General features: G+C 40.7%; 1 long non-coding RNA gene across 1 annotated transcript; it reads left to right on the top strand.

The window, feature by feature from the left end:
- Positions 1–956: 956 nt before the first annotated feature.
- LOC116984936 lies at positions 957–9,086 on the top strand. The gene is made up of 2 exons (XR_004415177.1): positions 957–989; positions 8,577–9,086. It is a non-coding gene; the product is annotated as an uncharacterized LOC116984936 (long non-coding RNA).
- The last annotated feature ends 17,487 nt before the right edge of the window (positions 9,087–26,573 follow it).

The following is a 26,573-nucleotide window of genomic DNA, read 5'->3' as shown; positions in this document are numbered from 1 at the left end:
TGTTTTTTTTGTAAACCAGCATCCACAGTTCCTTGTTTCTATTTCTGACTTTAACTTACTGGTCTAAACTGTGCTGTGCCAGAAAGATGTCCATGCGAAGTGGGCAGGAAATGGGAGCTCCCCCATAATTGGGAGCATATTGATGGCCACTTGGAGGCTGTTGGGTGAGTCAGAGGAAAACAGTTGGGAGCAACATGGTAAGTTGGATGAGAGCAGGGGTTCCCAACCTTTTTTGTCCCATTTACCCCTGGCAACTTTAATAGCACATAACAATGTTATTTTACTTATATATGAACAACTAATGATGTACAGATACCGGTATACCAGAACCAAACACAGTCAGTCAATGAGAAAAAATATGTACAAATCCAGAATCAACAAATTTACCCTCTTGGGTAGTTGGGAACCCTTGGGTTAGAGGCTCCCGGGATGGTTGTGTAAGTAATTGGGGCAAATTCTCAAATTATGGAAGAACTCTGGGATAAGAACCTGGACATTTTTTAAACGGACTTGCTGGCTGTGAAGGAAAAACCCCCAATCCGCAAAGGAAGAACCAGTTTAAAACCTGTCTGTGAGCCTGGGCATTACATGACTATGCGAATGGCGTGAACAGGAAAGGCTGGGACGAAGATAACGAGATTATCTTGGAAAGACAAAGGAAGGAACCGAGCCTCAGCAGACGGGGGTAAACAGCCCAACAGCAAGACAATCGCCATCGTAAATGGCCCATCCATCGGGACAATGGGAGCCCATCCAGGTGATAGGGTAACGATCATGCTGAGGCCTCGTGACATCAGCAAACCTATTATCATCGGAAGCCTATTGTTCATGCCAGATCGAAACTGGGAATCATCGAAAGACCCTTTTGTCCAGAGGTCCACCTGGGAGGTTTCAAGGGAGAAACTCGGGTATAAAAAGCAGGAGTCAAGCAACAACTCGCTCACTTTTCTGCTCTGTTGGACGACTCCTGACCTTGCATCAATCTAGCTGTAAGTACCCCAATGACCTGGTGAAGTTCCCGAAATAGAATAGAGGTTGAGAGAAGAAGGGGAAAGGGGGTGTACTTGTAAGTAAAATTGTGTAAAGTAAGTTTTACGACGTGCCCGATAATTTTCTTTCCATAGTCTTAGTTTAAAGCATAAGTTTAGTCACATATTATGTAGTGTTGGTGAGCTTCGATTTCTCATTGTTTAATAAAGCCTGTAAATTTTAGACTTGCTTTGAGTCCGTCTTGGTTTCTGTTTTCTCTCATCAGCACGCTCTGGTCAAGTCAACCTTTTATCATATCCCACCATAATTCCAAGGTCTAGAACCCAGGGGAACCCTTTTTTTTGTATTCTCTCTTGGGAACCGCTCGAGTGGAGTGGTGGTCGTTTGACCAACCGACAAGGGAGAGAATCACTTGGGCAGTTGGGCCCAAAGTGGAGTAAAGGGAACAAAACCCCTACAGTTGTGCTCAGGAAAGTGGATTCTTGAGGCAGAAGGTTAAGCTTTCCTTGTGGTCTCAGAGAATCATTTCTGCTCCTCCTGTCCCAACAAGGAAGGCAGTCTCTGATAGGGGAATTTGGACCTCTTTGGCCCAAGATGAATTGCCCGCCATCTTCCTTTGAGCAGAAGGCTATAACAGTTTTCCCACACAACAAAAGTGTAGTCCACCTAATGTCCTCATTTGAAACTTTACTTACATTCTCATAGAAAAATATCCACAGCTTCAGAAAGGAGTCCTGGAAAAGTTAACTTAGAATAAGGGGCCGTGGTGGATTTCGGAGAGTAAGTTTATTTCAGCTGCTCTTCCAGCAGCTTTCTGTCAGGGAGCTGGCCCCCAATGTGTTTATTTATCTTGAAAGCTGATGGTTGGGCAAATGATGTGACTCTGGCAGGAATCTGTGATTTCCACGTGCCCAGCGTATAATAATATTCCAAAGAGTTTAAACTCTGTAAAATGTTATCAACACGTCTCCAATCTGCCCACGGGGTGTTAATTTCTCGTGATTCAGGTCATACAGTATTAAAGCATCAGCAGATTAAGAGAACGGACAAAACAAAATCTGAATTCATCACTTGCCCAAAATTACTTTGAGATGATGAATTATTTATTAAGGTGCTTAAAGGTCACCGAACCCCACACAAGAGCTGCTTCTATTTTCCCGGGAGGTGTTGCGGACTTCAATCCTCATGGGAGAGTACATGATGCAGTCCCGTACAGACTTGCATGAACCCTTCCTTCGGGTTGCACGCCAGCTGGACATTTATGGAATAGACTCCCTTGCCTGACAAATGCCCCTGGATGTTTTCATGATACTTAGGTTGCTGCAAATGTGTAATCAAAATCCAATCAATACCAGCTACAATGCTCATCATTCTGATGATCCCTGACTTAATGCTTTCTCACCATACGCTCCAACAGCAAGAACTCCCAACTAACCATTTCCCTGGGGAAACAAAGAGATTGACTGCCTGCTCCGAACTTAATCTCTGGAACCTTTCCCGTGAACTCCCATTTAATCTTGTCTGTTCCACTGACAAGTTTACAGAACTCAGCGAAACCTGTGCAGGAGATGTTAATTTTAAATTGTTGCCTAAATCTCATGAAAGAAGATTCCTTTAAATATTACAATTATGGGGAACGAGATCCACAGACTTGATATCTACCAGGGTTTAAATTGTCACAGTTCATGCAATGTGGATTTGGATGGAGACTTTGCATATTTGAATCAATATCTCTGCCAGGATTTTCCCAGTTTTTATTTTGCATGGGGAGATAACATTGAATGTATTTTTACCAACTATTTATTAGTTGTGGATCATTGTGACAAACTGCTTGTTCTCTGCCAGATTACTTTTTATTTCCTAGTTATTTTCAGTGAACAGTTGAAACAGCTTAGGCATGAGAATGATAATATATTCACACTGAAATTACAGCTTGTGATTAAAACATGTTCTCAATTCAAAAAACCTTGCCATAAATCAGCAAGCAAAAGACCTGTAATTAAAATGATTTTCATCATCACTTTGGTTCAAGGCTGTTTAATTATCACATGCCATATAAACACAGTGGCAGTTTAGGTTGCATCTCTGCACTTGCTAAAATTGTCACTGGAGTGTTTGAGAATCCATTTATCACACCCACAGATTCACTAAATCTAGACTAACATCACACAGGATCGCCCTTTAGCAGCAATCCCAATGAATTAACTATACAGCAATTCCTTCTTTAATAAGTGTGAACGGTATTCACAATAACACAATACTACAGTTATTGAACCTGAGGAAACAAATAAATGTAGACAATTGATGTTAGCTCTTCCTGAGCTTCCTGTTAGTTACCAGTGCAAATCCCAGGGTCCCCAAACAGACAGTTTTTGCAAACAACATTTGCCTAAGCAAATACAGAAGTCCTCTGCTTCCTGTTTTTCCCAAAGAGGTCACCTGGAAAGAACAATTTGAATTAAATCAGGTGTTTGTTTTCGCCGTGTCACAGCAGCGGCCCTTGTGCCAAACTCAAAATTATCCTTTCCTGTTATTTGCACTCGGGCAGATTTCCTTCCCTGATAATCAGCTGCACATCAGTTGCATCGGTGTTATTCAGCTGCAGTTCAGCAATGGCTGTGTAAACACTTCTGTGACTCGTGTTCCTTGCACAAGGAAATAGCATATATGGAACGAAAATGAGATCATAATTTTAACCTCTAAGTATACAATTAGTCATAATCTGACACTTAGTTTATTTAGTGGAGCGTGTAATTGTGTTGAATTTTATTTGACCATTCTCTTCACAAAGATCTCACACAATAAGGAACTAATTTTAGCAGGTCAGTTTTGACAGAAATGAAATAGAAAAGCTACAAGATAATGTGCATTGTGACAGATGTGTTTGAATACTAAACAACTACTTCTATAGTTAAGTACTAACCAGAAGTCTGATTAGTTTTTTTTTATCGGCAGCCAGAAACGTAAATGACCACCTTCTGTGCTGCATATTCTATGATTATTGTCCCCTTGGGTCAACTATACTGATGAAACATTGACAGGGGGTAGGTGTTCACTGTTATGATGCTAACTTTAAGATTAAAATACCCATTTTGACTTGAATGTAGATCAGTTATAATTCAAGTGAGGAATAGGAGAGATTATTTAAATAAAATATGATACAATAAAACATAAAGTTAAATGTTTTAATACTGAACTGGTGTGTAAACGTTTGGGATAAAATGCATGTACTTATTTGGGGGAAACTATATTTTCACATAGTTAGTAGGGAGTTCTATATATATATAAAAATAATTTGAAGAAGTGTACAAAAATGTGCATCATTCATTGATTAATGAAAGGGTCCATGTGGAATTATGGTGATTGAAAGGGGACCCACTCTCATATAACCCTGAACAGAAATATTTCATTGAACTCTCCGGTGTGACTTTCACTTCACTATTGCGAACGGAGGGATCTGTCCTTATGTCGTCAGACAACTAAACCTTCATTTGGTGAGGTGCAGCTGATGCAACATATCAAATAGTTTTATGCATGTGTTCACAAAGCAAAAGTAATAAAAGATGATAATTGTACAAATATCATCTATGCGCCATCTAAAATAGAATAAACTCCATTATAATCAACTATTCTGGAATAAATTGAAACTATTGCATTGTAATAAATTTATAACAAAAAGTTAAGTAATATAATATCAATATACTTAGTTTATCACTTAAATGGTATTTGCAAAGTTAGGATTTAGATTCTATGCACTTGAAATGGTGTAGAGCTCCTGAAAATCTAAGTGAATGTGTCATTTGCCACTCCTGACCAATCCACGTTGAATCGATGAATGAGAGGTGTGGTGGGATCCTGTTCCTGAATCCATTTGATTGTTCAATTGTTGAAGAATCCGGAACAATTCACAAGTACCACATAAAGCCCTTTGTTGGCAAGTTGACACTTCCACCAATGATGCAGCTGTTTCTTGTTAATGAGAACCATTTCAAGCTCTAAATTAACTAAATTCGGCTCTATTTCAAAGCTAATCCTTCCTTTTAGAAAACTCAATTTACAATCACAAGAGAAGGTCATTTATGTACCTAGCAGCTGATAAAGAGCTTAAAAATGATTTAAAGTAATTGTGTACATTGCTTAACACATTATTCTTTCCTCAGAACATCATAATGATTCCGAATTGTATTAATTTATATGACAGCTTTGTTAATCGATTAAAAAAATCACAAATTTAGAGCATTTATGATGGGTAATTTTGACAATGAAATTGGTACTTAGCTGAGAACACAGTGTACTCTAGAAATAATGTCGATGGTTTAGTTTTATTTTTGTTACATGTACTGAGGTACAGTGAAAAACTTTGTTTTACATGTTATCCAAACCGATCAGATATACCATACACAGTTCCATCTCAAGTACAATAGATAGAGCAAAGGGGAAGATGCAGGGCGCAGATGTGGTCAGGAGTTACAGTTCATAGAAAGGAATGAGAGCGGTACTTCAATATGAGGTTAAACTGTAAATTAATACTCAGATAGCTATTATACAACGTTTATAACTTCATGTATCATAAGAGCAGAATTAGGCACATCGAGTCTACTCCACCATTCAATCGTGGCTGATCTATCGTTTCCTCTCGACCCCGTTCTCCTTTCTCCTCGTAACTTTTGACATCCTAACGAATCATGAACTTGTCAATCTCTGCTTTAAAAATATCCAATGATGCAGCGCAGCCCCCACAGCTATCTGTGGCAATGAAATCCACAGATTCACCACCCTCTGGCTAAAGAAATCATGTAGTATTCCAAATCCCCAGGGTTGATGACCTGAGGTGCTAGTTTTGCACACTAATTGTGTGTTCAAAGTTAGACTCATTGAGTTTAGTTTACTTTAGTTAGAGATACCACTAAGTCCACACCGACCAGTGATCGCCGCAATTAAAACTAGGGACTATTTACATTTATACCAAGCCAAGTAAGGCAAAAACTCTACCGCTGCGCCACGGCGCCATCTCCGCATTGAGAATGAGTGTATTTGGGGGGTGTGAGCAGCTTCCCATTCTGAGCTCTGCCTGCAAATGGCATTGATTGTGTGAGAGTACAATAAAAAAAATCAAAACTCATTGTGTTCATCCCACATTTTAGTTTCCAGCTTCAGTGTCATTAATTTTAATGAGTCTATGTCCAATTGGTTCATTATAAACAAATGTGATTTGGATGTTGGTTTTCATTTTCAACGTTATGCCATATTTCTGCAGTGTATGTTATGCTTCATCTAAAGGTTGTCTTCTGTACAATCCTTGGTCAAACGTGACTCAAAAGTAAAAAGTAAGTGTTTGGATTCCTCTCCATTGATGGGCTGTCCCACTGCGGTGACCTAATCCGCGAGTTTAGAAGAGTTTGCCCTCAACTCATACTCACAGCATGGTCGACACGAGGCCCAAGGAGGTCTTTGAAACTCTCCTTCATGCTCGAGAGTAGTCCCGCGTACTCGAGGCCTCAGCTAGGTAGCGGTGTATTTTTCAACATGTTAAAAAATGCCCGCGAGTAAAAAAAGGTCACCATGGAAAAAATCAACACTTCTTTGCCTCGTAGGTTTAGTCGAAGTAAGCCGTAGTAGGTCAGCATGTTATTCATAGGTAATCGAAGGCAGTCGAAGGTAATCGAAGGTAGTCGAAGGTAGTCGTAGATAGTCTTCGACATAGTTGAAGGGAGGTCGAAGGGAGGTCGAAGGAGATCGAAAGAGGTCATCTTCACACTCCACTGTTCGGTGTTCAATTTTCCCGAAGTTAGTCGAAGCTAGTCGAAGCTAATTTTCAACATAGTCGAAGGAGATCGAAGGAGGTCTTCCACATGGCATTTTTTCAAACTCTGCTAAACTCTTCTAAACTCGCCAATTAGCTCGCCGCAGTGGGACAGCCTCTTTACTTACTAAATAGCATAAAACATTCCTCAAGTCCTTTTCAATCAAGGTCGAATTCCAAAGAATGCGGATTTCCTTCCCAAAGTTCTGTATGTGCATTATTATTGAACATTCTCTCTTTTTCCCCCCCTATGTTCATTAATGCTCAGGAAGTGAAATATTTGCTTCACTTTATTTTTGCCCATATTTCTCAATTACAGTGATTTTTTTTCTTCATCAAGTTCTTTAATTTCCATTGAGAAGCAAATGATGATCGTAACTTAATATTGATTTAAGAAAACTTTATGTTTAAGAAAGAACTGCAGATGCTGAAAAAAATTGAAGGTAGGCAAAAATGCTTGAGAAACTCAGCGGGTGAGGCAGCATCTATGAAACAAAGGAATATGTGATGTTTCGGGTCGAGACCCTTCTTCAGAAAACTTTATTGGCATTCCCAACCTCATCTCCTTGGGAAAGACAACGTTTGCCAAATATGGTTGGTTGAAATTTCCTAATTTGGTTAAAGAAAAAATGGTGGGGGGGATAGCTAAGCAATTTACGAATTACATTCAGATGAGTAAAGGTAGACAAAGTAAATATTGGTTATATTCTACTGGTTTATATCAATGTTATTTAGTCGAGAAATGGTGCTGTGCATAATATTAAATGTTCAAGGAACACTGTGCAGGGAATCCATATCAGCATTGTATCAGGTCACCGGCAAGCAATTTGATGTGCATAGTGAGCAATTATCCATGCCTGCTGGAATCGCAAATCCTGTGTCTTCATTGTGTAATTGTGCAGAAATTACATTTTAATTGCAAGGAATGTGATATTTGCTGAATAATCTCTTAAAGTTTCATATGACCTAGGCATTAGGATAACTTTGAACCAAACTTTCCTTGAGTTGTTTGGTTTGTGTGATGGGGTTGTGAACCATGCATCATTCTGAGCCTTTGGTGATGCACCCGCCTACGCCGGGGAAGGGTAACAAAATAAAGTGATTGTGAAACACTGATACTTGTACAAATATCTTGCATGGGTCACTTATGGAATAAATTGAGAACTCATGCTCCCCATCCCTCTCCATTAACAAAGAAAAAAGTGCAACCTTGGAGATGGGCGACATAAGGCATCATCTTTGTAGACTCCGTGTTGTATCACTGCTGGACTGCTCAATAGTGGCCGAGATATGAATGATCTTTTTAACTTGCACTGGAACAAGTCAAGAGTCAAGAGAGTTTTATTGTCATGTGTCCCAGATAGGACAATAAAATAATCTTCAACAGGATGTTGAAACCTTCTACAGTGTTCAAGGTCCATGCATTAGCAATCAATTCATCTTTAGAATATTTTAATGCTCACATCAATCAGGCATTGCATGAAATTGGCGACTGCATTTGATAAACAGTTTTCAGTTCAAAAAATACTGCAGTGCGTAAAAGCACTGGTCCATGCAAACAAAAATGGTATGCATGTTAATATTTCTCTCATCAACTTTACTGAAGTCTCTCATTATTTATAAATGTTCTGAAAATAAGAAAACAAAACATTTTAGCATTATATTGACTGGAATATAATATACACCATTGTATAGTATAAATTAAGGGTCCATGACAAAATGTTTTCAGTTTACATATTAGCATTATTTCCCATTGGTATCATGATTTCTTATTAATTTTCAGCATTGCCCAGTCATTAAAATTCTCAGCTGTTGGTTGGGAGAGTCCAGATTCAAGCCCACACTGTAACAAAACAGTTTTGTTCCAATCTTGGACAACGCAGCTCACCCTCTCCATGACACACTGGTCAATCTGAGGAGTACCTTCAGCAACAGACTGGTTCCACTAAGATGCAACACAGAATGCCTCAGGATCCTGGACTTTCCACTCATCACTTTAATGCCATGTTTCATGTATTTTGCTGTGTTTTATAACTGTTGAAAGACCAATTTCCCTCCTGGCATAAATAAAGTTCTCTCGTATTTTATCGTATCGTTTTCACCGAGTGAGAGGTGGATGTCATCTTTCAAGTGAAGTTTTAAACCGAGATGCGACATATCAATATTTTGTTTCACAAAAACATGGAGTCCTCCCATTGTCAAGGTCACCGCCTGAAACAACAATATCGGAAAAGTAGGGAGGTTTGATAATCACCTGTACGGAATTTGCTATTAAAAATATTTATATACAATGTAAATGTTTTGTTTTTGGTTCATTTGCTCTCTACTCTCTCTTTACTCCCTTTCCTCAACCTCGTTGCTTCTCTGAGCTCCGCCATTGCATGTACCATTTGTGGAATGATAATGGTATTCATTGTTCTTATCAAGTCTATCAATTCAATTTTTCTAATGTTCAGACTATTTTTTGTTGAAGATAACATTTGGAGCCAACTATTTTGAAAATACAACCATTATAACCGGAATGATTTTTAGATTTGATACTGAAGCAAAGAAATGGGCAGTGTACAATAATGGCTGTCATCACTCACAAGATTTCTTGAGCTAGAATCACTGTTCATAGGGTCGATACTTCCCTCATGAACCATAAAGAATTGTTCAGAAATTGATCTAAGACTTTTCTACCACGTTTGCTGGATCAAAACTTTCAAAGTTTTTAAAGCTGCAGATTCATTGCATAATACATAACGTTGTATTTGTATCAACACAAAACGTTTGTATAATGTTTGATCAATCTGAAGAAGGGTCTCGACCTGAAACATCACCCATTCCTTCTCTCCAGAGATGCTGCCAGTCCCGCTGAGTTACTCCAGCTTTTTGTGTCTATCTTTGGTTTAAACCAGCATCTGCACTTCCTTCACGCAACGTTATGTTTCGTTGATTTGAGAAAACTGCTTGGGGCAATAGATATACAATGAAAATAAATGGCTTGTGAAGCCAACTTACACCGTGAACTGTTACTTGAATTTAGGCTGCTTATGATCTCTGCACGTAAAGTTTTGATTTGTGCAGAGCTTGTTATCAGGTAATTAATTAAAGGATAGAAATAGGCCTGAAATCCAACCGAGTGTGCTTGTCTGTGGAGGATGCATTTTTCTTTTTCTTTTGTTCTTATAAGCCACATTAAGATTTGGAAACTAAGTGGAAATATGATATAAATCATGTCATACTTCAACTCTTTTAATCACGTCACTCACAATGATGCAAGTGGTAGAGTTGCTGCCTTATAGCACCAGAGACCTTGGCTCAATCCCGACTGTCTGTAAGGTGTTCGTACATTCTCGCTGAGACCGCATGGGTTTTCTCTGGATGCTCCGATTTCCACCCAGGTTAATTGGCTTTTGTAAATTGGCCCTTGTGTGCAGGATAGAACTAGTATATGGGTGATCACTGGTCAGCGCAGACGTGGTGGGCCGAAGGACCTGTTTCCATGCTGTATCTCCAAACTAAACTACCTGACAGGGTGAGGCCTTTGTTTCATCTGTCAGGGAAACAATACATTTTGAAAATTTGATGCTTGGTTGAGATGGAATAGGAAAATTCTCCTTGGAAAATTGAGATCAGGCTTCAGATCAAGGGTAGACCAGGATATTTGCTGCTGGCCCACTTCCATTATAGTTCTCATCCGTATCAGTCTCCTCCAATGTTGACCTACACAGGAAGTAGCATGAGCACAGTCTTTATTTAGGGTGGAGGATTTCAAAGAATAGCTACGTAACATAATTACTGATGGAGGTTTGAAGGACAATTTGGGGGGCAGTGTTAGCTGTGAGGAGGATGCTAGGAGGCTGCAAGGTGACTTGGATAGGCTGGGTGAGTGGGCAAATGTATGGCAGATGCAGTATAATGTGGATAAATGTGAGGTTATCCACTTTGGTGGCAAAAACAGGAAAGCAGACTATTATCTAAATTTTAGCCGATTAGGAAAAGGGGAGATGCAGCGAGACCTGGGTGTCATGGTACACCAGTCATTGAAAGTAGGCATGCAGGTGCAGCAGGCAGTGAAGAAAGCGAATGGTATGTTAGCATTCATAGCAAAAGGATTTGAGTATAGGAGCAGGGAGGTTCTACTGCAGCTGTACAGGGTCTTGGTGAGACCACACCTGGAGTATTGCGTACAGTTTTGGTCTCCAAATCTGAGGAAGGACATTATTGCCATAGAGGGAGTGCAGAGAAGGTTCACCAGACTGATTCCTGGGATGTCAGGACTTTCATATGAAGAAAGACTGGATAGACTCGGCTTATACTCGCTAGAATTTAGGAGATTGAGGGGGGATCTTATAGAAACTTACAAAATTCTTAAGGGGTTGGACAGGCTAGATGCAGGAAGATTGTTCCCGATGTTGGGGAAGTCCAGGACAAGGGGTCACAGCTTAAGGATAAGGGGTAAATCCTTTAAGACCGAGATGAGAAAAACATTTTTCACACAGAGCGTGGTGAATCTCTGGAACTCTCTGCCACAGAGGGTAGTTGAGGCCAGTTCATTGGCTATATTTAAGAGGGCGTTAGATGTGGCCCTTGTGGCTAAAGGGATCAGGGGGTATGGAGAGAAGGCAGGTACGTGATACTGAGTTGGATGATCAGCCATGATCATATTGAATGGCGGTGCAGGCTCGAAGGGCCGAATGGCCTACTCCTGCACCTATCGGCATGAGGAATTAATTCTGGAATCTATTCACTGGAATTTAGAACGATGAGTTGGGATCTTATAGAAACATATAAAACTCATAAAGGATTGGACAGGCTGGATGCAGGAAAAATGTTCCCGATGTTGGGGGAGTCCAGAACCAGGGGTCACAGATTAAGAATAAGGGGTAGGCCATTTAGGACTGAGATGAGGAAAAACCTTTTCACCCAGAGAGTTGTGAATCTGTGGAATTCTCTGCCACAGAAGCCAGTGCAGACCAATTCACCAGATGTGTTCAAGAGAGAGTTAGATTTAGCTCTGAGGGCTATAGGAATCAAGGGATATGGGGATAAAGCAGGAATGGGGTACTGATTATGGATGATCAGCCATGATCATATTGAATGGCGGTGCTGATTCAAAGGGCCAAATGGCCTACTCCTCCCTATTTTTGTATGTTTCTATGTTTCTAATCTGAGGGGTAATTTTTTCACACAACGGGTGGTGGGTGTATGGAACAAGCCACCAGAGAAGGTGGATGAGGCTGGGACTATCCCAATGTTTAAGAAACAGTTAGGCAGGTACATGGATAGTACAGGTGTGGAGGGATATGGCCGAAACACAGGCAGGTAGGACTACTGTAGCTGGGAAATGTTGGCCGGTGCTGGCAAGCTGGGCCGAAGGGCCTGTTTCCATGCTGTATGACTATAACTCAATGTCTCTAACCCTGCATAACACCTAACTCTGCCACTATCATGGTAGTATTCCATGTGTTGACCAAGGCCTCTATAAAAGCATGATACCAACCAGTAAAGCTGCAACAGGATTACATGCTTTCTAAAAAGGAGAAGCGACATGTTATTGATTGAGCTAAGCAATCCCACAATAAATGGATCCGCTCAATTCTCTGCTGTCCTGCAACATCTGGCCATGAATGATTGTGAACAATTAAATGTCTGACATAAGAAGGATGGTGGCAGAGCATCCACAGTGTTTGGAGAGCCCAATGTGTGAGCACAGAACAAGGCTCAAGTGTTTGCAATTGCTTTCAGCTGTAAAATCTAATGAATGATCCTTCTTGTTCTTCTCTTGATTTCTGATTATCACAGATGCACGTCTTTAACTAATGCAATTCACAAGCACCAAGAAAAGAGCCATGCAATGGATACGGAGGAGATTACAGGTCCTTGCAATACCCTGTAGCCACGCTTGCCTTTAGTAAGTTTGTCCAATATAGGTGCATCAGTCTGAAGAAGGGGCCCCGAACCGAAACATCACCTATCCTGGTTCTCCAGAGGCGATGCCTGACCCGTTGAGTCACTCCAGCACTTTGTATCTTTTTTTTAACAGGTACATAGATGTCTGGCCAGCAATTGTCATACCTCCTCTCAGTGCAAATCCTGGGTTTTATGTGTGCTTATTCTATGGGGGTGTCTTGATCCTGGCCTAGGGTGCTGTCTGTGTGGAGTTTGCACATTCTACTTTTTTCTCCAGGTGCTCTTCAGTTTCTTCACACATCCCAAAGATATGCGGGTTTGTAGGTTAAATGGATTCTGTAAATTGTGCCCAGTGTGTAGGATGCGAAACTGAGATAACATAGAACTAGTGTATGCGTGATCGTGGTCGGCATGGGTCATAGGGTGTGTTCCCACACTGTATCTTTAAACTAAACTAAACAAAGCCAAATTTATCTTTGTGCTGTATTGGAAATCACGGTGCTTTTATAATTTCCTTTGATGTAGGAATCTGAAACAAATACTGAATGTTATTGTAAGAGGAAATGGGTTGGATAATATATTTTGAGAGAGAGCGTGCAGTAAAAATGTTGGGGTAATTTTTCTCCAAAAAGCTGCAGAATCATTAAAGTAAAAGAGTTTTGCCATGAATGTTAAACTTTCCTTTCCTGCCATTGTATACTACTCACAGCAATTAGACGCCTTTTTACCCCCCCCTCCCCCCCCCCCCTTCATTTTGCTATTGCTCAGATAAGTAACTTGGAAAATAATGTTTTAAATAAGGTTTAATAATGTTTAAATGTTGGCGGCACAGTGGTGCAGAGGGAGAGTTGCTGCCTTACTGCTCTTGCAGCGCCGGAGACCCGGGTTTAATCCTGACTAGGGGTGCTGTCTGTACGGAGTTTGCACGTTCTCCCCATGACCAGCATGGGTTTTCTCCGAGATCTTCGGTTTCCTCCCACACTCGAAAGACGTGCAGGTATGTGGGTAAATTGGCTTGGTAAATGTAAAAATTGACCCCTGTGTGTGTAGGATAGTGTTAATGTGTGCGGATCGCTTGTCGGCGAGGAACCAGTGGGCCAAAGGGCCTATTTCCGCGCTGTATCTCTAAACCAAACCAAACTAAACTAAACTGCCAGATTTTTTTTGATGGATTTTTTAATTCAGTTTGTTCTACCGAACGTCAGAGGCATCCAGTGACATACACACCGATGGGGGAGAAAATATCAGTGCCTCTGGAATTACCCTGTTGAATGAATTTGGAAGAGCCATGATCCTGAATATGTTGCCTGTTACGGTTGTGGTTCCAATATTATCCCAAAGTCAACAAATATTATTTATCACCTGCTTCAAACATAAAGGTGTAGGGCGCTCTGTGAATAAATAAAATACACTGGAGAAGGTTAATCTAGCTGTTATCATAGTTAGATATTTTTTCTCAGAGTACTAAGTTTAGCTCTGTTAAATGCCATATCAAATGATCCTAGATGCATAATTAAAGGGGGAAAGTGTGTCAGCAAACTGTCATCAATAACGCTTTGCTGTTCACATATAAATAATAGGTCACTTATTGCTACTTAATGTGGAACAAGTATTCGTGTACCATCTCCTGTCACCTTAGATCACTCAGTATAGCATTCATACTTCATAGCATTTTTTGTATGTTGTCTCGCTTAGTTTAGAGATACAGCTTGCAAACAGGTGCTTTGGCCCTCCGAGTCCGTGCTGACTCGCCATCTCCATACACTAACACTGTCCTACACACTAACGACAATTTACAATTGTTTCCAAGCCAATCAGCCTACAAACCTGTATATCTTTGGAGTGTGGCAGGAAACTGGAGCTCCTGGAGAAAACCCATAATGTTACAGGGAGTACAAACTCTGTACAGAGAGCACCCGTAGTCAGGATCGAACCCGGGTCTCTAACGCTGTATGGCAGCAACTCTACTGCTGCGCCATCGTGCCCTTTCATTCTATTTTGAATGATACATTCTTCAGCATATGTGCTGCTGTTCCTTAACTGGTACGCTTGTGATTAACCAACTGTTTTTTTATCCTGAGCACTAGATCATTAATGCAGAGATGTGAGTTGGAATCCTAACAATGGCAATTGAGGGATATAAATGCAAATAATTAAAACAAAAATCTGGAATACTGTCCATGAAGCTGCATAAATCCAACAGGGAAAGGAATCTTTAGCCTACTTCTGATTTCTGATCTACCATTATTCATTGTATTGTATTGTTTATATTATAATGTTATATTGGTCCTTGGGAAGTTGTGTAGGAAGGAACTGCAGGTGCTGGTTTAAAGTGAAGGGAGACACAATATGCTAGAGTATCTCAGCGGGTCAGGCAGCATTTTTGTAGAGAAGGAATGGGTGACATATCGGGTCGAGACTGATTCAGGTCGGGGTTGGGTTTGGGTCTGAAGAAGGGTCTCGACCCGAAAACGTCACCCATTCCTTCTCTCCAGAGATGCTGCCTGTCCCACAGAGTTACCCCAGCATTTTGTGTCTACCTTTGAAAGTTTTATCAGATTATGACAACGATTTAGATTTACACTCTGCTTCCATGTGTACTTACATTTGTAGCTTAGATTCATTAACAACATGTTATTCATGCCTTCATTAGTGGTAACTTCTCTGTGCTGGAGACCAAGGCAACAGTTTTGATTCCTAAAGGATTCAGTCTGTTTGTGGAAATGGTGATTTGGCCATGGCCGTGAGAACAAATATTGGAAAATTAACCCAAAATGTTAAAAGTGGTGCTTCCAAAAAATTATTGTTTGGAACTTCAAGCTGAAAATGTTAATGTTACTCTGATTGAAGAAAGATATGCCACTTGAGAACAAGAATGAAGGTGACCTTATTGAGGTTTATAAAATAATATGTGGCATGAATAGGATAGATAGTCACATTTTATTTTCCCAAGGTCAAGAGTGTCTAGAATTAGAGGGCACAGGTTTAAGTTGAGAAAGGAGAAATTTAATGGAGATCTGGAGAGTGAGTTTTGCTTATTTGGAACAACATGCCAAAGAAGGTGGTGGAGGCAGATACAATTATAATGTTTAAAAGGCATTTGGATTGGTATTTTGATTGAAAAGACGGAGGAAAATAGGCTTAATGCATACAAATAAGCCTAATATAGATATGGATGGAATGGGTCGAAGGGGCCAATTTTCAATGCACTGCAAAAGGGTTTTTGGGGGTTTTGGGTTGTAGTAAAAAGCACTGCAAATGGGTGTTCCGGGGTTTTGGGTTGAAGTAAGAAGCACTGCAAATAGATGTTTGGGGTTTTGGGTTGAAGTAAAAAGCACTGCAAATGGGTGTTTGGTCTAAACTTGACAACTTCCTGTTTGCACTGTATATTGATTTTAGATAAAACGCTACCACTTACAGCTGTGATTTTTGGCCACCGTACTCAGTCCCCCTCCGCTCATTGGGTGCAGAGGATTCTTCCCATCAATGAAAAATAAAAGTGTTATTAGTGTTTAAAAAATGTTGAGAGTCTCTCTCCTGTCAATCACGCCATGAAGGCCACACCATTTCCGCTGGGAGGTGGAAGGATTATAAAACCCGGAAATGTGGGTGTGGCTCAGTCTCTGCATGATTGGGGAGGGAGAGGTCATAACTCTGTCTGCGCTGAGAATCAACTGAACACACTGAATGTCTACTGTACTTTTTGTGTGGTTTTATGTTGGTTTCACCCTGCTTGAAATGGTATGAAACTGCATTTGAATGCGGTGGCCTTGCACCCTGCATGTAATGGTATGAAATTGCATTTGAATGTGGTGGCGTTGCACCCTGCATAAAATGGTATGAAACTGCATTTGAATTTGGTGGCCTTGCACCCTGCTTGAAATGGTATGAAACTGCACTTGAATTTGGTGGCCTTGCACCCTGCTTGAAATGGTAGGAAACTGCACTTAAATTCGGTGGTATTGCACCCTGCTTGAAGTGGTAGGAAAACGGATTTGAATTTGGTGGCCTTGCACCCTGCTTGAAATGGAATTTCAAGGAATAGCCATGAGTCAACTGCTAGCCCTCCAGCCTTGAGTGAGCTGCCAGCGCATCAGGCTTGAGGGACTGAGCTGCCACCCCAAGAATCCATTTGGCCCACAATGTCCATACTATCTCTCTGGAGACCAGTCCCTTCAGCCCACAACACCCATACCAGCGCTCCAGAAAGCCCCCCTCCCCCCCACTGGCCACCAATATTGGAATTGGTGGAGAGGTGGAATATTATGTCGGGGGACCAGCCCTCCCGTGTCATACAAGGAAAATGTGAGAGAATGATTTTAGCAAACAACGACCTACATCACCAGGAACTTTACGAATATCGTCAGTTACTTTGTTGAAAACCAGCAGGTTATTCACTAATGTTTCGCCACATTTCTCAAGGGAAGTGATAGCTTGTGGGAAGTTTGCAAAATTGGAAGCAATAAATACAAGATCTTGGTGGAGAGACTTTTTCTGCATGATTTCACTGACGATCTTGACTGCAGCAGATTTTTCTTCTTCAAAACAGTTGACAATTTATTTTATCTTTTCAAAATTTGCAGCATTTTAGAGTACAGCTGAGAGCCATGTACCCCACCTAGTCAAAACAGGCTGAGGAGGTAGCGGAATCTCGGATGCCATTTCCTTGAACAACTGCACACGTGACCGGGCTTTGAGGAAGATTTTCTTGACATTGGAAACTAGGCGATTGACATTTGGAAACAAGCTACGTATGTGCTTGGCAATTCTATGAAGTCCTTGTGTTAAGCAACATTTTGAGGAATAAAACTAAATCACAAACAGAAGAGCATTCTCATGTGTTATACCTTCTGGCCAAAGTACGGCAAGTGAAGATATAAACAATTGAGCAATAGTTCAGCTGTTTGATTTCTCCAATACTTCTGATGTCAACAAATACTCCTTTGATGGTTGACCTGCCTCCTGTGTACCAATGGCCACATTGGCAACATAACTCACCACAGCATCGTTGTCTTGTCCATTGAAATCCATATTTTGTTGCATGCAACTTCATCTCTAATTTTCTGCACAACAATGTTGAAGTTGCTGTCAACATAATTTTTCCGTAATGATGACTCGCTTGGTCTATGTATATTTTTCTAAAAAACCTCTGAGAGATTTGTTTTCCAATTTCCACAGTGGAATTCCAGCATCAATGAATGCCTTGCGCAAATCACTCGGAAACTCAGATTTGCAACTGGAACCAGCAGTAAATCTAGTGAGGAGACAAGCTTGGGTATTTTGCTTGGGTAGTCTACACCTCAGCGGTATCAACATTGACTTCTCTAATTTTAGATAAAGATTAGATTATTCCTTTAATAATCCTTTTCAGGAAATTACAGTGCCACGACAGCTTCAAGACAAACATAACACCACGCTTTCATACATAACAAGTTAAAATACGTTAAAATACAGGTTAAAATACAATTAATTTAAAAAAAGTGCAGTTATTTATGCTCATTATAAAGTCTTATAGCAGCTGGTAAACAGGACTTCCTGTATCTCTCCGTTTTGCACATTGGTGCAATCAGCCTCTGGCTGAAGATGCTGCTCTTGATCACCTTCAGGGCATGGAGTGGGTGAGTGGGGTTTGTCATTATGGAACCTAGTTTATTTAGAGTTCTGGCCTCTGCCACCTGCTGGACCGTTCGTTGCTCAGCCCCGACCACTGAGCCGGCCTTCCTGATTAGTTTGTCCAATCTGTTTTTATCCGCTATACGGGCGCCATCTCCCCAACAGGCCACAGCAAAGAACAGAGCACTGGCCACCACTGAATGGTAGACACTGCACAGTAGGGGTTGGCAGATATTAAAAGACCTCAGCCTCCTTAAAAAATACAGTCGGCTTTGTCCCCTCCTGTACACCGCCTCCATATGACACTTCCAGTTCAGCTCACTGTCAAGCTGCACCCCAAGGTACCTGTGATTAGCAACCACCTCCACCTCAGTGCCCTTAATGGTGATCGGCGTTGCTAGACCTTGTCTTCTCCCTCCTCCCCCTCCCCTTCCCAGCTCTCCTTCTAGTCCTACTGTCTCCACCTCTTCCTTTTTTTCTGCCCCCCCCACATCAGTCTGAATAAGGGTCTTGATCTGAATCTTCACCTATTCCTTCTCTCCATAGATGCTGCCTCACCCGCTGAGTTTCTCCAGCATTTTTTGTCTACCTTCGATTTTTCCAGCATCCGCAGTTCTTTCTTAAATAGTTCTTGGAAAAGACTGAACCAGATGGCAGCGGCACAAACGAATGAATGACCGATGGTGGCGCCCCTGATTTCGCCCCAGTGGTGGAAGTTTTCTTGTAAACACGTTAATATTAATATTAATATTAACGTGTTAACATAGAAAACGGTACAATTAGAGAAAATAGCACCACCTTTTAGCAAAACGGCAAAAAAAAGCTGATTTAGGCACTCAATCATGAAAAAGGCATTATCCTGGTGAAATCATCAAAAAAGGCACGAAAAGGCATTAATGGCATTCATGGCAAAATCCTGGCTCTAGTGATAACATTCTCCTCTAAACTTACCATGAAACTATGTCCTCCCGTTTTAGATTGCAAATACATTTGAAGATCTTTGACACTGCATCTTGGACTCTGACTTAAACTTATGCAGGTTTTAACTGACCTTGCATTTATATCTACATAAAACTTGTGACAATGTTTTGTTTTACATTCTGGCAGATGAATGGAGAGCAATTAATTTGTCCAGTCGGTTGCATTTTTAATCATATAGGGATTAATATTGCAGCATTAATGCTAACCATTGGAACTGCTTGGATGGATAAAGTACCCTACGGCACCAAAAATAATTCTCTCAGGTCTGCCCTCGGATGAACCTTGGATTTAGAAATTAGACAGAATGCCAGGCCCTGGTAATAGCTTCCTGCCCGAGGCCAGTCCAACTGGCCTGGTCACAGTGCAGAATCATGCATTTGATATATTTTTCAAGATATCATTTGGATGCAAACCAAATGAGAGTCAAATGGGCCAAATGATACATTGTTGAGTGCTCTCAAACAATCAGGCGACACTGTGACCCCAAATATAAACAACCTTTGAGCTGGAGAATAAACTGACTGGTTGCATCTGTTAGCAACTGTAAAATACATTACAGCTGTGCCAGTCATCTTTAATTTTCTTTGCTTTCTCTCACATTAGGTAAAGATTGGATATTTTGGCCAAAACTACAGGTGCATTTGAGGACAGGCTGAATTTGGTTAATAATATTTTGAGGTATGTAATATAATTCAATCATCAGCAAATATTTTCTCTGCTGTAACATTTATTAGTTTGAGATGCATTTCTGTCCAAAATGCTTTGGAGGGACTTGATTCCAGGTTCTGGCTGCCGAAAGTTTCCAAATTCTTTCCCAAGGTTCTTTCAAAAGAGTTTACGACCAGAACTATAGACAACTCTCCATATTGTCTCAGCAATGATGAACGATTTAAAGATTGGCCAATCACTCCAAACTAGTAGGACGTGGCAGGTTGGCTCAAAAGTCGTTAATTGCCAATAATATTTTAATCTTTATACATTCTGTAAACTATTGACAATTCTTGTATGTGAGTTCAATCTGCAGACCAAAAAAAAGCACAAAAATGAATTCTGCTTAGGTGCCCAAATTTTTTATAACTAGCTGAAAATTGATCAAATATTCCGACGTGGCTCATATCTTAAAAAAGCATGATAAATGAATTGATAATTCTATCAAAATGATTTGATCTTTCAAAACATTTTACTTTGGCTTTACAGCTTATTAATCACAAAAATTAGGGCATTAAATGTAAATCAAATGAAATCTTTGAAAACATTATTGGCATGCAAAAAAGTAAAACAGAAGATGAGGTTGGAGGAGGTGCAACTGAACCTCTGCCTAACCTGAAAGGACTGTCGGGGTCCCTGGACGGAGTCGAGGGAGGAGGTATAGTGACAGGTGTTGCAAGGGCAGAGCTGCGGGGTACCGAGGAGACTTGAGGGCCTCATCTATTATTGGAGAGGGGAATGCCCACTCGCTAAAGAATGAGAACATCTCGGATGTTCTAGTATGGAACTCCGCATCTTGGGATAGAGTCTTTGCAGGAAGCAGGGTGGGAAGAAGTGTAGTTGAGATAGTTGTAGGAGTCAGTGGGTTTTTAATAGGAATCAGTCAATAGTCTATTTCTTGTGATGGAGACTGCGAGATCAAGAGAGGGAGGTGTTGGAGATGGTCCAAGAAAATTTGGTGAAGTTGATGAAGTCCATGAGTTCTGCATGGGTGCAGGAGGTAGTACTGATGCAGTCATCAATGTAATGGAGATATAATTTGGGGATAGGACCAGTGTACGCCTGGAACAGGGATTGTTCAACATACCCTACAAAGAGGCAGGCATAGCTGGGGCCCATAGCTATGCCTTAAACTTAGCAGAAGTGGGAGGAGTCAAAGGAGAAGTTGTTGAGGGTGATGACCAGCTCCGCTAGGCAGAGTAATGTGTTAGTAGAGAGAAGTTGGATGGTTCTGCGGTTGAGGAAGAAACGGAGGGCTTTAAGGCCTTCCTGGTGGGGGGATAGAGGTGTAGTGACTGAACTGTAGAGTTTCTATCCAATAGAATAGATCTGAAACATTTTCCATGACACAAATGTCTATTAGAAAAGGAATAATTCTTGCAAATACCACTGACCATCTACAATTCATAACATAAAACATCTCAGGATTGCTTAATCGGAAGCATGAGTATAATAGAGGGACAGGCATTTGTGAGGTATTAATAGTGAATTCCCAATATTCAAACCCAATTCAAAATACATTACAGCTGGATGTTGAGATGATGAGAGGGATAGACATAAAATGATGAGAGGGATAGACAGAGTTGATGTGATCAAGCTTTTCCCTTTGAGAATAGGGAAGATTCAAACAAGAGGACATGACTTCAGAATTAAGGGACAGAAGTTTAGGGGTAACATGAGGGGGAACTTCTTTACTCAGAGAGTGGTAGCGGTGTGGAATGAGCTTCCAGTGGAAGTGGTGGCGGCAGGTTCGTTGGTATCATTTAAGAATAAATTGGATAGGCATATGGATGAGAAGGGAATGGAGGGTTATGGTATGAGTGCAGGCAGGTGGGACTAAGGGTAAAAAATTGTTCGGCGCGGACTTGTAGGGCCGAGATGGCCTGTTTCCGTGTTGTAATTGTTATATGGTTATATGGTTATAAAAGGATAATTGTTTACTCTTACTTTGTAGCATGTGCTTATGCAAACAGAAGTTATGACCCTGGCTGATGACATCAACTATTGTACAATTAGGTTTGTATACCTGTTTGATAATGTTGGATTTTACATATCATGCTTTTGCTTTTGGATCAGAAAGGCAATGCAATATGGAAGATCAATATACATTTATCCCATATTTTGCACCATATTTGAATTGGGGATTACTTTGATTTTGACCTTGGCTTCATCAAATGGGCTTATTTTACACTGGGCGTTTTTTTAAACAAGGTGTCTGTGTGTGTTGAACACTGTCTGTTGAAATACAATTTAATTTCAGAAGCGAGTTTTTATTTTTGTTTATCCTGAATATATAGACGCACAATATTTTTCAAGACATGCCTTTGTATTAAAACCTTCCGCTATATATTCCCATTATTAGCCATTTTTGTTGATTTTACACCCCACAGATTTGAAGGACAAGCTTATTAAACATATTATTAACAGATGAATATGTACTTTGCAATTATTTTACTTTAATTAAATAAATCTTAGTCCACTTTTTTTCTATTCAGTATAAGTTGTGTTTGTTTCCCCAAAATGGAACTGACAACTGTAGTGGTCAATGATTGGTGATTGCTTTTGTCTTATTACTCTAGCCTGGGATGTAAAAATAGCCTTGCTTAAGAAATCAACCAAGGTAGTGCAGGCCCATTTCAGGAGGGCAGCATGATGGCTAAATGATGCCAAACCCAAATCATGACATTAAACATGGGACTTTTATTTCAATAACACAATATTATTTTTATAAACATATGTTCCCTTTGCATGCTGCTCTGACCCCTTAATGATCTAAAGCAAAATAATGATGTACAAAATCCCAGAAAGATATTAAGTAGGTATGATCTTGAACCTCCTGGATCATGGTCATTGACAAAACTTAGAACAATGACTGAGGCATTGCCAGCAACTGCCTGCTTTCCACAATTCTTTCAGAACCAAGGCTTGAGTGAAAGGAAATGCAGAATTTATGAAGGGAAGTTGTATTAACTGTGACTGAAGATCACCATCTGGTTTCTTCGGAGTAGCATAAGTCTGCCATCACTGGTCTTTCTAATAAATTGCTCAATGTGTTAGATTCTGAGGTGATTGACTCCTATAAATAATGGTTAATGACCTCAATGGTCCAGTGAAAATCGTCATGATAAATTATGGCTGAGGTTTTTGCCACATGGCACACTGATTTGAGGAAATCACTTGTGTGTTGCTACTTAACTTTGGGAGTGCATGGCCTTCCATTAACTCCCAGCTGTTCCAGATTGTACAAATATTGAAGCAGGAGCTTTTCTACCTCTTGCTGATGAGCAGTAATTGTCCAGTGCAACTTCTTCAAGTTCACCCCATAAATTCTCTAGGTTGTTAATAGCATTCAGGAGGTGGTGGAATCTTTGCTGGAAACGACTGCAAAGTTTTGGGGCGGTAATCAGGGAATACAGTGAAGGATCAGATGTACTGGGAAATGCGTTGGGGACTTGTTGACAAGGACTTCAATCTTTCCACGTGGGTCTGGTAAGGAACAAGCAGTGTGGAATTATTGATGAGCATTGGGATTGTGGTTCCAATCAATTTCCCTCGACTAACACTCTCCTCCGCCTGGCATAAATTGTTCTCACCCACAACAACTTCGCTTTTGGCTCTTCCCATTTTCTTCAACTTAAAGGTATAGCCATGGGCACCTGCATGGGCCCCAGTAATGCTGCCATTTTGTTGATTATGTTAAACAGTCCTTCTTCCAAAAGTATATCAGAACCACCCTCCAACTCTTTCTCCGCTACATTGATCAATTCATCGGGGCTGCCTCCTACACTCGTGCAGAACTCATTGATTTCATTAACTTTACCATTAACTTCCACCGTGCCCTCAAATTCAACTGGACTATCTCTGACACCTCTCTCCCCTTTCTTGATCTCTCTCTGTCTCCGCCACATGGGACAGACTATGTCCAATCATTTGCCTATCAAAATCCCCCTCACCTGTATCTGCCAGACTTTATCCTGCCCCTCGTTTCTTTCATCTTTCTTCCCCCCCCGTCCCCCCCCCCCCCACCCCCCACCTGCAACACACACACGATGTCTGAAGAAGGCTCCCGACCCGAAACATCACCTATTCATCAAGAAGTGTGTGGGCTTATTGAGAACATGTGCATTCTACAAGTGAGCTCACAGAACTATATCTTGGACCAGAATCCGAAAGGTGATAGGATCCTCGAGTTAAGTTTTACTTTACGTTTTAGAGATGCAGCGTGGAAACAGATCTGCGTTGACCAACAATCTCTGCACTACCCTACACACACTAGGGGCAATTCTGCATTTATACCAAGCAAATTAACCTACAAACCCATACGTCATTGGAGTGTGGGAGGAAACTGAAGATCTCGGAGAAACCCCATGCAGGTCACTGGCACGAACAAACTCCGTATAGACAGCACCCGTAGTCAGGGTCAAACCCGGGTCTCTGGCGCCGTAAGGCATTATCTCTACCACTGTGCCATCGTGCCGCCCAGAGTTCTCCAGAACCATCACAAGCAGAAGTCCTTGATGGGTAGAAGGCCAAGAGACTCGTGGCTACCAGCCGCCACTCGACTCAGAAGAAATGGACCCAAAACCTCACGCAGGTCACTTATTCCATTTCTCCAGAGATGCTGCCTCACCCTCTGAGTTACTCCAGCTTTTTGTGTCTATCTTCGATGTAAATCAGCATCTGTAGTTCCTTCCTACTCAGGGTGTGAGATTTGTGTCTTTACTATAATAAACATCAGCGTTTGTAAACTTGAAATATGTGAGATTTGTGTCTTTACTATAATAAACATCAGCGTTTGTAAACTTGAAATGTCCTTCTCTTATATCATTGATCTGGATCCGTGAGCATGTGCTTGCATCATTACAAGCTGTAACGATTGCCCGATTTTCCATAACTGTTTGTAGTGCAACAGAACGGAAATAGCACGCTGGTCATTTTGATTCATACCTTCGTAATAAAATAAAATTTGACAAATCATGTCATGTGAAAATAAATTGAGTTGGAGTAAACAGGCATAGTTTGCTCACGGTGTGGTGACATTGGCAGTAAACCCTGCCAAAGGCACATCAGCAGCATGTCCCACCCATCCTTTAATGAACTAAATAATGATGCATAACTGAAGACATAAGTAGCTGAATCACACTGTGTTAATCTAAGTACTTAAACATTTGCAAGCTTACAACAGAGATTTGTAAATGGAATACTTGCCGAAAAGGTTATTCTTTCCATTTATAATGTATGATTATTAATTAACCAGGCAATTTGATGGTGGAAACCTAAAGCTACAATTTCCTGCTTGCAGGTAAGTGCACAAAGATCAAGCTGCTCTGACTTCTGCTTGTTTTGTTCAAATGCAAAGATCCAGGAATGTTACAAAAGCAGTGCTTCTTTCAATAGTGCTTCAAACAGAAGTGTAATTTATCACCTGCATTTAAAACAAACATCACTTTCTAAACATAGCGCGATTCCTAGAAAGTACAAAAATCAACAGCCTTCTCAAACAATAGGACGTGGTAGAGTTCACATTACAGAATTTATAGTCCACTCAAAAGATAAAGTCATTTCACAATAGTAATCACAATTGATGTTGATTGATATTGATTTCACTGATAAACAAATGTTGCTCTCAAGAAAGGATTAACTGGTTCTATTTCATCCATGGGATGCAAAGATTGAATTTAAAAAAGTAAGCATAGATTACACGGCATGGCGGCACAGCGGTAGATTTGCTGCCTTACAACGCCAGGGACCCGGGTTCGACCCGTGACCTGCGTGGGTTTTCTCTGGGATCTTCAGTTTCTTCTCACACTCCAAAGACGTACAGGTCTGTAGGTTAATTGGCTTGGTATAATTGTAAATTGTCCCTGGTGCTTGTATGATAGTGCTAGTGTGCAGTGATCGCTGGTCAGTGCGAACTCGGTAATAATAATGGATGGGATTTATATAGCGCCTTTCTAATACTCAAGGCGCTTAAGTAGGTAGGCCGAAGGACCCGTTTCCACACTGTATCCCTAAACTAAACTGAACTAAATCACAATTATGCATTCCAATGGAAAACTATATAATCAAATAGTGTTGGTCTTCCATACCCAGGAGGTTTCAAAAGTGCTGATAATATTATGCTGCTGCTTTCTAACATTCAGCACAATATTCTTTAACAGTACTATAGGTACTACCCTGGAAACCATAACAATGCCATATCAGCAGAGCTTTGTTATTAATAGTGAATAACCTTGAGAATATGTTCAGGACATATAAGATATCTTTGACGTTGTGTGGCAATGATAAAAAATAAGTGTTTTGAATCTCATTTGAAAAGCAAAGTAATGTATACTTTTAAAATAATACGGTAAATTCTGTGGACAATCTGCACTTTTATAGATGTGGCTCTGCTACAGACTTGCTGGAGAAGAGCAAGCCAAAAACGATGTGGTGTCCCAAACTAGTAAGTGGTCAGATTTGGTCTGATTCAATGAAGGATCCAAGACTTGGATCCAAGAAGCTGGTGCTTCTCCTGCATCAGATAATGCAAATCCTCAAATTAACCTTTCTCCCAGAGGAAACTTCCTTTTACTGTCTT

The sequence above is a fragment of the Amblyraja radiata genome, chromosome 21, assembly GCF_010909765.2.
Source record: "Amblyraja radiata isolate CabotCenter1 chromosome 21, sAmbRad1.1.pri, whole genome shotgun sequence".
Classification (NCBI taxonomy): Eukaryota; Metazoa; Chordata; class Chondrichthyes; order Rajiformes; family Rajidae; genus Amblyraja; species Amblyraja radiata.
The sequence above is the reverse complement of the archived record's forward strand: the minus strand, read 5'-3'. Positions and strand labels throughout refer to the sequence as shown.